The sequence below is a fragment of the Scomber japonicus genome, chromosome 23 (genome assembly GCF_027409825.1).
Source record: "Scomber japonicus isolate fScoJap1 chromosome 23, fScoJap1.pri, whole genome shotgun sequence".
NCBI classification, from domain to species: domain Eukaryota; kingdom Metazoa; phylum Chordata; class Actinopteri; order Scombriformes; family Scombridae; genus Scomber; species Scomber japonicus.
In genome coordinates, this window is record NC_070600.1 from 11,080,390 (window position 1) to 11,090,708 (window position 10,319).

Here is a 10,319-nt window from a genome sequence, read left to right on the forward strand (position 1 = left end):
AATGACCACTGGTGCAAACACTAGTGATCGTCTTATTTGTAGCTTACAGTTGCAGAGCAGTAATAGGCAGCAGTACATCTTGAACTGCGTCCTTCAGCAGAGTTACTCCATGTCTGTCTCTATTCCTTCTCTCTTTCTGTGGTTATGTGACTTTGGAATTCATTGCCAGAAATTCCAGGAAACCCTAGAGCTTCATGAGACATAACAAAGCTCTCTCTCTTCCTCTGTCTTTGTCTCTTTCATTGTAGATTATACTATGTTTCTCTGTCTGACTTTTGCAAGCCTGGAAGCTTGCGCCTCATTCTCCTTGGGAGTAAAAAGTAATTTTATTCAGTGGCTGATTGACTCATATCATAGTCTTTTAAATAGTGGAGTTTCTTACTCTTAATGCCTGCGCTAATTCTAGACTACAGACTATTTAGACCATGGAAGACGCAATCATCGTTGAATGCCATTAGCATGATGTGGTATTTACTAGTAAATTGAGGATAAAATTCAGCTTTAGAGGTTAATATATGTGCAGTATTTAAGCCTCCTAATTCCTAAATTTATTAGAATAACACATATCTCAGACAGCCATGAAATTGTAAATAATTGAGCGGTGCTCTTAGGAGCTTCTCTGGTTGCTCTGTTGAGGTTGCTGCAAGCTTTTTTTAGCTGATGGCAAAACTGGAAATGAGATTTGGTTCACAAAGCAGCAGAGCTAAATGGGAATAAATCCAAAACCACAGCCGTCCCCCCCCCCCCGGCACTAATCTGTCCAAGGGGGTTCACCCATCTCTTCTCGCTCAAAACCGTCGCCTCCACCTGGGTTTACTCTGCTCTTTAACACATGGATGCATGTCTGCGCCCCCTCATTCACATATGCAGCCACCTAAATACATACCTATTCACCCCCACCTGCCACCCACCACCCACCTTGTGTTTATGTTCAGAGCTTGAGTGACTGGTATTTCATTTCGGCCTGCCCGGAGCCCTTTTGCACAGTTTGGCTTGGCCGGTGTACCATTACTGGTCATTAAGTCTAACCTGCACTAATAGGGGCCCATTTTCCAAGGTGGTCTCCCAGGTGGCTGTCACAGGAGTGAGTGGCACTGCGGGGCTCAGGGCCTGAATCAGGCACCCCAAGTCTCATGAAAAATCTGCTGGGATGCAAGCCAGACTCCATCATACACGGGACGCAGACTCTTTGATAACAAGAACCCATTGTTCCAGGGGGGGGCGTCTGGGTGTTTTGTTTCTCATTAAGGCAGGTTTAATGAGGCCAGCCAGCATGGGCATCCTATCCTATCCCTCCAATGCACTCTACAGTATTTATACCATCTGATCCGATGAACCTTAAACAATCCACCTGAAATCATCTACTCAAACCTTAGCCTTCCTAAATCACCAGCATCCCCAACACCTAGTTATGGTTTCTGTTTTAGCTTACGCATATTACCATTCATAAAACCATGTGGGACTGTTATTTTGGTCATGTTAGCTTCATTCAGATATATTGGTATCAGTGTGCATGCTAATTAACGAAAAAATTGCAGTACAGGAATGCCAAATACGTTTTGGTCATTTAGAAACAGTGTCACCATTACATAGTTTGTCCACCAGGTATTTAAACTTGCTTTTCAATTTTAATATGTTTTGATATATTTTGGTCATGGTTTCTTAGAAATAATGCCAACATGGAAATCATTACATTTTTTTTATATATAAATCTCAGATCAATCAGACTATAGTGGTAAGATTTACCTTTGCTCAGTACTTTGCTCAGTAACAGTATTAAATCTAGTTTTTATCAGTTGTGCCACTTACTTAACAATCATCATGGAGCTCCACCTGGTTGCATTGAGAGGGATAACTATACAAACTTTATGCTCATTTTCTGTATTTGAGAACACAAGTATGGTTCCATGTACTGTACATTCTCTTCACGTAATGACATTTTGCCAGTAGAGAGATTAGTAGCTTCTGACTTTAATGAGATATAAAACAGACTTCATATGAGAAGACTTTGTCAGAGTAAATATGATGATATCCAAATGGCAGATGTCTTTTCTTTATCATCAAACAATTTATATGTTTTAGCTGAGCTCTCCTCCGTGAGACGTGTCATCATTAATCAGAAGAGAAGGAGCCATTAGTCTAGATGTGGGGGTAATTAATCCACGCTCACACTCCATTAGACACCATGCTCAATTTGTGTAGAGAGCTGTGTACTGGGTAAATAAGTAGAGAGGACAGGACTCACAGCTATTATTCCTGAGCAGCATGGCATCTCAGGAGCTGCTACAGTGCATCTCCAAGAGAGGTTTGATTTAAACTACTAAGAACACATAGTTCAAGTTGATATTGTGCAACTTAAATAAAAGAGGAGTGGTATAAGTTACTGTCTGTATTAAATAATTGTATTCATCTTCTTTTTATGTAGGAAATTTGTGAACTCTGATGTCTCATCAGAGGATAATCATACACATATGTATCTCAGTCATAAAAAATGTGACTGGACATCAGCCTTAAAGTCGAAGTATAAGCCTCCAACGAGGTTAAACTGCAGTAGGGCATACAGTAAAGTATGAATCAGCCTTTAGTTTAATAAGTACCATTTGGCTGTCACCTCAGCGGTCGTAGAGCTGCTCTATTACAGTAAAGCCCCTCCAGTACAGAGCTAGGGTTATTCAATAAAAACCTGACTGAGTGTTTCTCCCAATCACCACTGGCAGAGCTCTGATGAGGTAAAGAGTTCTCTTATGCCAGCCTCTGTCCCTGAGGAGCACTGTCTGATTAAAATGGTTTTCTGAGGCCATATTTTTGTTCTCCTTGCACCCTTGCCAGACCAGAGTTTGAGTACAGAGAGACAAACTAACAAATGACCTGATGCGTACTGAAATGAATCCCTGAAAACAGATCTAATCTATAAAGTACTCCGATAGGTAGATAGATGAGAGCCTTGGATTTCTACTCTTTTTTGGGAAAAATTGTTGGTATCCATGTCTCAAAGACACAGGAAGATAATGCTAAACATAATCTAGATTTGTTACAGGTGATGACTGAAGAATGTATTTGCATCTGCCGTTCTGTTCTGCTGTGCTTTTGATCTTCAGCCTTAATCACTTTCACCCCCCCCCCCCCCCCCCAACAGGGCAGTGACATGTGAAGTGGAAAGAAATGGCAATAGCGGAGTGGCCCACTGGCCGGCATTCTTACTCTCCCGTTCTCTCGCCTGCCTTGTAATACATTCCTAAGCAATCCTCAGAGGCTCATATGTAAATGCCTGAGTATGCTTCTGATTAGGAGGCACAAAGAGTACACTCTATAAATGCACTCTTAAACAATTACCACTGCTCCCGACTGTAGCCTCGACACAGACCTCAGACTGTGCTGCTGCCTGACTGGCTTATTCAGGTGGGAAAGATGGATGCAGACCATTTGCAAGAATGAGCCCTGTTATAAGGCACACGTGCAGAGTTTGATTTTACCTACTGGGCCGGGTAAGTTTTAAGAAACATAAAGAATAAAATTTTATTTTGTGCTGAAACGAGTCAATTAGTTGAGTAAATGACTAATCAAAGATCAAATAATGATTTATATGTTAAAGGCTTTGTCAAGGAACCCACAGAGAATTGCTGTATCGCCTGATTGTATCTTTTATTCTTATTTAGTTAATATATAACCTTAACCCTAAATGTTTTATTAGGGGCTATGCTACAGACTCTTTCTCAGTCAGAACCAGTATCTTCCTGGAACCTGCCAATGGTCCACATACCAAGAAATAGTCCAGCAAATAACGGTCCACATAATGTCAATTTGTGGCTTTACACTTTGGTTTTTGTAAGGATTAAATCAATGAGATACAACATGTTAATTAGTGGGCTTTGCACATTTGAGCACATTTGTCAACAAGTGTTCACAAAATGTTGTAAGTTGTAAGACCATCTGATAGCTTTGTATTGTCCTTAGATTTTACACCAGAACTTAAATTAATTGTTTAAATTTGGTAAGAATTTGGTCCAAATTCAGTCCAAAAGAAATACTCCCAACTTCTCAACTTTGAAGCTCCTCCAAAGAATGAGACAAAAATACAGTAGAAGTCTGACTCATGTGGATAGCCATGTAAGGACACAGGGATTGTTTTATGTGTATGAGGTAAGTCCTCACTTTCATCATTACCACATACGAGCCTGATCTTGCTCTCGCCATTTCTCACTCCCCTGATGGCTGGTGTCCAATGTGGACTCTCCAAGTTGTCCTTTACATTCGCCATACACACTTCAGCACACACAGCACCTCTATAGCCACAAGCATGAATCCAGCAGGCCTATAACTGACCTGCACACTGCCCTGTCTGTTTTCCCCCGTGCGATTCATAGAGTGGTTAACCTTGCTAACTGTGTAAACACATGACCTCACCGGTCATGTGTTCACACTCAGTGGTATTTTTCACACACGCCTTTGGGATTTACATCACCTTATTACCTCCACGTTCCCTTAATTCCCCATTACCCTAAAATATGGAATTTTAGAAGGTGATTTGGCAAGTTCTTGATTAGCCATGTTTGTTTAGTTTTGGGACGCTATGGGAGGAAGACGAGAGGCTGAGAGGAGGGGAGGAGGAGAATGGAGGTGAAGAGAGGACAGGGGCAGAGGGGAAAGAATGGAAAGCTGGCGAGGAGAAGTATAAGGGTGATGTGAGAGTGAAAGTTATAGTAATCATTTCTTTTTGGGAGGTACGAAAAAGGAGCAAAGGCAGATTGGTGTTAAAGGAAAGGAAAGAGGTGAAAGGGAAAGCTAATGCAGCTGTTAAGAGAGAGATGTGTAAGGTGGTTTCTCTGCCACAGGGACACACTGTGCACGTCTGAGGTCCCAGTGGGAGGACGCAAAAGGAAAACACAAGGCCAATCAGCTAACGGAGACATTTCCTGTGCTTGTTTTATCAGATGAGAAGAAGCCCAAAGGCTAAATGTCCCTCTCAACAATGTTGTACACTTTTCCCAATAACCCGCTTTGGGGAATGAAGGAGAGAACATGCATCTTTGTAGGATGACATCAGAAGCGCTGCTTAGGAGCACTGACCTCACTCTGGCACAATCAATCATCCACAAAAACCCTATGAAATGTAGACCACGTAAGAAAGGAGGTTTTACCTTATAAGATATAAAGCAAGGCTGCCTAGCACAGAATTAAATCATCACCCACTAAAAAACTAAAAGATTCTGGTGAAGGTAAAGGAGTGCAATAGTTTTTTTTAGCACTATGAAACTTCTGGCAGGGCTTGGCATCTGGCATCTGGCAGCTGGCAGGCCAATATGCCAATTACCAACACTGACATGCCATGCTGCCTATTAGGCAATCTGGCCTTGAGTGATAGCACTTTATAGTCAGAAAATGACACGAGTGAGAGGCTGATCTAACAAACCCTCTTCATCAGAGTGTGACTAAAGCCCAGAGGAATTCAAACACAGGTCTTTCATGCCCACATGACTGGTTCAGTCAGGAGAATCAAAGTTTGGGAGTGAGTTTGGAAAGGAAAGGAAGATACAAATTCTAGGACGAAGGATCACTGTGAAATATTTATACATGTACACCGTATTGAATAGGTGGCTTAAAAAGAGTTATGTAAATATGGTTTGATTTAATAAAACTAATTTGGGGGTGAATCTATTAAAGGCCAGGGTATAGGTCGACTAAAAGTGGGGAAAAAAAAGAGAGTCAGCATTCTCCATCACCCAAGAGACATCCAGAGTATAATTGTACAATGAACAAATGCCAGAACATCCGAGAGCACCGTGACTATTCCCCTACAGAACTGTTCCATGTCAGCTCGGCTGCATAATGAGGAACAACAAACAGAATAAAGCTAAATTACACAGAGGGAAAATTCATGGCATGAGAGGTTTTTTCATTTAAAAATGGCAAATAACAAGAATTTATGTATCACAAACATCTGCAAAACTGTAACTGCATATTTTCCAGGACCTAAATAAACACTGTCTAAGGTTTCATGCCCTCGTGTGACTTCACAAGCAATTAAGCAGCACTACCAGTTTTGCCTACCGCTTGTTTGACCGTTGTAACCCGGTGAAGAGTTAAGAATTCTTTTCCAACCCTGAAATCTGCCCATTCGTCCAAGCTCACCATATTATACAACTTAGTGTGCGGTTCTGGATGCAGCACATTCAAATTACATGCTATCGAATTCAAAGGCGAGGGGGAACAGACCGAGTGCGCTGTGTGGCTCAAGTCCAGCGCCAAAGTCCCATGAGCGTTCGCTTCATGTCAATCACATTGTCTTCAAATGAGCTGAACCCTGTCCTACTCCTGTGGTTGTTCAGAAGACACAAACCTAAAACCTAAACTAAATTTATTTCCACAAACTGGTGGGCATTGATGACAACAATGCTATTGATTAAACAGAAAACCCAAATTTGCTTGGGTTTTCTTGCTACCATGGTAGGGCGACATTCTTAGGGCAAACAAATCTACATAAAATCAAGCCAAAGGGCAAAAAGACTAGAACACAGGAAACATGCTTGACATAGTTTCACTGGTCCGTTATGAGAAGAAACCAGAAAATAGCCCTGGCACCTGCTGTGCAGAAACAATGTATGTTTGGACTGATACATCAGCATGCAGTCACTGGAAACCAAACCACATTTGGAAAACCTTCACGCTGAACACAGTATAGGTAAACATCTATTATAGAAGAACAGAATGGTCCGATCATTTGTGTTAGAAAACGTCCTCTGCCAGTTTTCCATTCTATTCAAATTCAGTTTGCCACTTGGTTGGCTGCCTTAGCTTAGTGGTGGTAAGAAACTATTGCCTTGCAAGGAAACTCTGGATTCTTGCTTTGGAACTTGATATGGAGGTGGATTATGAGTATCTAGGATCAAACTAAAACAAAGCACCCACATACAGTACACTGCATGCATTTAAACACATAACTGTACATGCAAACCTACATGAGCACATGTTGATTATGATTTAATGAGGCACTATGGTCATCTTATCCAACATTTAACTTTAATCAGTGAGAGAAGGAGGGAGAAGGAGATGGAGAGAGAAAGAGAGTGAGAGAGGGAGCCAACGTACAGTAACTAGAAGCCTTCACCGCACTGTGCAGTCCAGAGCCAGACTCCGGAAATGCATGGCAATGTTCCCTACATCCTGCACGCCCAGCCCTAACCCTGGCCCTGGCTCCCACCCCACACTGCCAAACCCCTGTTATCACTCTGTGCAATTACCTCCAGATTCTTCTGCACCCATATCATATCGTGCCAATTATAAAATCCCTCTCTAAGTACACTACAAAGCACTACATGTATTTTACTGTAAAACCTGCAGTAGTCTGTGTGTGTCTCAAACTAGAGATAGCTGTGTGAGAGGGTATGTATGCATGTGATCATGTGTGCAAAATCTGAAAAAACTAAACACACACAAAAACCTCCAATAGCACTGATTCCCAACCAGGGCTAGCATACAGCCATTACTCCTGGTAGCAAGGGGGTACTTGGAAAGATTGGAGTAGCTCAGCTAATGTGATAAAAAAATAAATTACGAGGTTTAAAAAGAAAATCCACACATTGAGTCAACTGTAATACCCAGGCACTACATGCTGCACCTGAGTTTGTAAAAAGTAGTAAGCAAGCAACAAAGAAACTAAAAAGTTAAAGGTGCAGTGTGTAGAATTTAGCTGCATCTTACATAATGGACTAGGCAGAAATGGAATGTAAAATTTTTAAGCATATTTTAATTAGTGTATAATCACCTGAAAACAAGAATTGTTGTGTTTTTGTTACATGAGAGTGAGCCCTTTATATGTACATAAGGAGTCCTTTTCCATAGAGGCCACCATGTTGCACTTCCATCTTTCTACAGTAGCCCAGAATGGACAAACCAAACACTGGCTCTAGGGAGGGCCTTTCATATTTTCTGCGAATTTCGCAGCCACCACAGGTTCTCCTACATCCTAAGAAGTAGAGCAGGAGGTGTATTCAGTTGGGGACCATCTGCAACCTCACCACTAGATGCCACTAAATCTTACACACTGCAAGTAAAGATGGCTAGAGTAACTAAAGTAATGCATAAATGGTCGAAAATTCTTATCTAAATGTAATGGGTAAATGATTAAAATATGTAGCTAAAGGTAACAGATGGTTGAAACAAATCTAAAAGGCTAAAACTTCCAGATTCAACCTCAAATGCAAACTTGACCAAACTGAATTATACACTGACAGCTCAGTTGTATGAAGAAATTGAAATCTACAGTTATCATAAACTGTGGTAATAACATTTAGTTTAACATAAGTTCAGATAAACACATTTGGAACATGATGGGTGGTGTTTATGAAGGGGTATTTAGTTCATCTGACAGGGCTGTAGGGGGACCCATATGCAGGTTATTAGACAGGGCTGTGGGGGTACATCAAACAGAAAAAGTGGAGGCCGCTGGACTAGAGGACTGTTATGCATCGCATTCCAGAGGCTATTCCAATCATCTGTCACCAGGTTGGGCCTGCGCCTTATAAGGAGCGGAGGGCATTCTCCACGTGTTTTCCAAACACTGCACAACTTATCAGATACAGTTTCATGGACAATTACTATGCTGTCTCCCCCGAAAGCATTCAAAAAGAAAAGAATCTACAGATCTACCCTCTGCTTCTCCCTCCCTCCATCCTCTTCCATTTTCCATGCTTCCATTTCCCAGATACTACTATGTAACAAAGCCGAGATCAAAAGACTTGTTGGCCAACTCAAGTACAATGAGAGTTGAAGAGAGCCTTTTGCCTCAGGGGTGGTGGGTTTGCAAAGAATGTGATACCTTGAAACGATGAGAAGTGGATTCATCAGCAGCGGGCCTTACCGTTTGGCAAGACTGCCCTATGGCTTGCCTGCAGGAGATGCTGGATGTTTTTTAACTGCATACACCACTTTCCTTATGTGTCTCAGCATCATCTTATGGTCAGATTTGATGGTTGAGGGTCATGTGGGGAGTTGGTAGCCATATGGAGCACATCTATGCCTATAAGCCTAAGTACACTATACACAATCTGCAGTTTTAGCTTGAGGATACATTTCCCTTTTGGTTTTGGAGGATGCAATGCATACATTAATAGTCAAAAATATGTGATGTTAAGCATATTTTGCAACTTCATATTCCAGTCCTAGCTGTTTCAGGCTGCAGTTATAGTGCCATGTCGGCTACTGTGGCGATGAGAAACTTGGCTGGCCTGGCCTGGGTTTGGAGACATCCCCCCGCCCCTTTCTACTTTGTTCGATAGGAATCTGAAGCAGTGAGCGCGCATTATAGGAGTGCACATATGCGTTTTTCTTTGTGTAGTCTCGACATGACTCGATCCATAGGAAAGTTTCTAATATCTCGCGATCACGAGTTTACTTTGCCTTCAGTTAACAGCTGGCGTGGAAAGTGCACAAAAGAGGGAGCGACGAGCAGCCAACATAATCTGAAAAGTAGACTCAGCAGCAGCAGCCCATGCGCACAGCAGAGACCCATAATGTGATTATCTCCCATCGTCATAAAAAGGCATCATATGTTTCATGCTAAAGCATCAGTGCGTTATGAACTTTCATCCAAATGACGCAGGCGTAAAGAGTTCAGTATGCAGACAGTTTAAAGTGTTTGCGCTTACCTGTGGTTCTTAACGGGACAAAGTAAAGCTCTTGAGTCGAGTGTGAGGAGAGGAGAGGGAGCCAGTCTGCAGTCGGTCCTCCACTTCACTCAATGATAACTGAATACCCGTTCAAGCCCCTCCCTTTAAGACATAATCGCACATCTAGGCTTTCTCTTTGCTCCGAAAAACGCCAAACTACTGCACGGATTCCTTAACGACAAGAACTGCATTAGTCCAAATGAAAAATTAATTATCTCAATAGTGGGAAGAACTCTTGCAAAACTCCTTGAAAGTGACTTTATGCAGAGAGGACACTTTTTGGTGATCCTTAAGGGCAGTGGCTTTCAAACTTTTTCACGTCAAGGAACCCAAAACTGACACCCCCCTTTTGATAAAATGTTATTATTTTTCTTCCTTTTTTACAAAAAGTATGACCAAAATAGTTATGCTTTCTTCCATTGTGGTACTGAATGGGATTATACTGAAAATAAGTTATTCACATTTTTTGCTGGGGATCCCCTGAAATCCACGTGGGGTTCATGGACCCCACTTTGAAAACTGTTTCATGGGGCCTCTGAAAGAAAATCATCTGTCAAGAGCGATCATTTAAATGTTAATATTGGACATAAAAGAGGGCTGTATGCTCACAGGCATGCCAGCAGGCCTAAAACGTTCCATATTCATTTAACAGCA

At 41.7% G+C, this 10,319-nt stretch overlaps 1 protein-coding gene across 4 annotated transcripts in view; it reads right to left on the reverse strand.

Moving 5' to 3' along the window:
- Positions 1–9,723, reverse strand: part of cald1a (caldesmon 1a) — a 51,728-nt gene extending 42,005 nt beyond the window's left edge. For all 4 annotated transcript variants that reach the window (XR_008320832.1, XM_053313927.1, XM_053313926.1 and 1 more), the window contains exon 1: positions 9,645–9,723. The gene's annotated coding sequence lies outside the window, so the exon portion shown is untranslated. The remainder of the gene's footprint in view (positions 1–9,644) is intronic.
- Between the last annotated feature and the right edge of the window lie 596 nt (positions 9,724–10,319).